The sequence below is a fragment of the Gekko japonicus genome, unplaced genomic scaffold, assembly GCF_001447785.1.
Source record: "Gekko japonicus isolate JY-2015 unplaced genomic scaffold, Gekko_japonicus_V1.1 scaffold247, whole genome shotgun sequence".
NCBI lineage: Eukaryota > Metazoa > Chordata > Lepidosauria > Squamata > Gekkonidae > Gekko > Gekko japonicus.
In genome coordinates this window covers 419,101-421,273 of record NW_015166427.1, presented here as the reverse complement: position 1 = coordinate 421,273, position 2,173 = coordinate 419,101, and the positions used below count along the sequence as shown (strand labels likewise).

General features: G+C 41.7%; 1 protein-coding gene across 1 annotated transcript in view; it reads right to left on the bottom strand.

Annotated features, from left to right (window-relative positions):
- Positions 1–2,173, bottom strand: part of MCF2L (MCF.2 cell line derived transforming sequence like) — an 83,023-nt gene that overhangs the window by 67,272 nt on the left and 13,578 nt on the right. The window lies entirely within an intron of this gene.

The following is a 2,173-nucleotide window of genomic DNA, read 5'->3' as shown; positions in this document are numbered from 1 at the left end:
TCTTTCCCTGTTTTGCTCCATTACCCTCTTTTCTCTTCCCTCTGTCTCAAGTTTTGACAGGCATGGAGATGATATATGTATAAATAATGAGCAGCGTCATATGGATTTTAACAGCAGCCACGATTTATTATTTTATTGTTTATTTAAAGCATTTATTAGCTGCCTTTTTCCCTAGTGGAACTCAGTGCAGCTTACAACATTTCCAGCCTGTCTGTGCTTAAAACTGTCCCCAAGTGGTAGACTTAATTTTGGTGTCCTGTTGCTAAAAGCCTTTTTTCTCCTCCCCTGTATTGGTTATTATATAGGACAATACCTTGCCAGCTCTATAACCACACAGGAGTCATGAGGTAAAAAAAGAAAAGAAGAAGAAGAGAAGAGATTGGATTTATATCCCGCCCTTCACTACCCAAAGGTGTCTCAGAGCGGCTTACAAACTCCTTTCCCTTCCCCTCCCCACAACAGACACCCTGTGAGGTAGGTGGGGCTGAGAGAGCTCTGACAGAAACTGCTCTTTTTTCAAGAACAGCTGTGCCAGAACTATGGCTTGCCCAAGGTCATCCAGCCAGGTGCAAGTGGAAGAGTGGGGAATCAAACCCGATTCTCCCAGATTAGAGTTCGTGCACCTAACCACTACACCAAACTGAACAATTATTTATTCCCCTGGAAAGGGTTAACGCCTTAGGAACAGCAATGACGCTTGAAAATATTTACAACTGTAGCTCTCAGCTTCTCCTGGATTTAAGATATAAGTAATAGTTAATAATAAAAAAGCTATTCTGAGGATAGTGATCAAGTAACAGTCAATCTGCACTGAGAAAAAAATTATGAATGGCTGGACCCAAGGTTATTGAATCCCAGCTGAAAGCTACCATAGTAGTTTAGAATAGGACAACAACCTGTCCAGTTAACTTCCTTCAACTCTGAAAGTCCAATAAGTGATAGATAAACATTAAATGTGAGTCTCCCTTGGACACCACACTTTACCAGCCTGCTTCCCCTGAAGGTCGACTGTGGGACAAACAGTGTCTCCTGAGAACAAGGTTTCCCTAACTTGCCTCACGGGCATCTAAACAGCAGTTTAACTTCATTTTGCCTCAACTCCCATCTGTTCTGTCAAAGTTCCATGGGCCCTGATTGGGTGTTACCCGCTCGGTGAACATGCCGACCATGTTTAAAGGGGATTGGCAGCTTACAGGAAATGGCCAGGACTTTGACCTGTCCATCGCACAAGCCAGTCATTTTGAAGCAGCCAGAACTTTACTTGTGTGTGGGAAGATATCTGTGTGAAACGCAACCTGGGTAACCTTTTGTGCTAACTCCAGCTTTGTGGTGCTAAAGAAATCTGACTATGTTAAACAGTTTTGGCTCTATACTCGCTTTTTAAATTTGGTTTGATTTTAAGTTGTGCTGTTATGGGACTAGTGCCGAAATGGACTTGGATTACTTACTGGCAGCACAGCAGTTTCCACCATGCATACTTTAGTTTATGATCTTGTTTGCTGAAGGCAGGGACCACATACTCACATATAGTTTGACAACCAAGTGTACCAAACCATAAAAGTTTAAAAACAAAACAAAAAACAAAACAGGCTATTGCTAAGCAATTCAAATGAACTTCCCTTTGATGTGCCAAAGCAAACACTACCACATCATTAGAACAAATTTAGAGCCCAATGGCACCTTTAAAACCAACAAAGATTTATTCAAGGTATGAGCTTTTGTGTGCATGCGCACTTTTTCAAACATATTGGAATGGCTGGTAAGGGTTCAGACTTATAGAGACTGAACTCTAAATTTGTTTTACTGCTTCAGACCAACACAGCTGACCCCCTGGAACTGCCATATCATCATCATCCCATAGACAGATGCTCACTAAAAAGCAAACTGAGAGATGTAACGTTCTCATCACTATACCCACTAGAGCCCTTCACTAGAAGAATCTTTTCTCAGAATATTAAAATTATGCACTGCCATCACTCGGCAATGCCTCCGTTTCTAGAGTGCTGTGTTACTATTGTACTGTGGTCTGCAGCTTGCCAGCTATTAAACCAAACCACTTGAATGCATAGGTGCCCCCTTTTTTTGCCGGCAACTGGCTCATAAATACTGTGGCATAGATGAAATATGCATATGTGTCACGATGAACACCCAGAGAGTTACAATTTATGCTGAA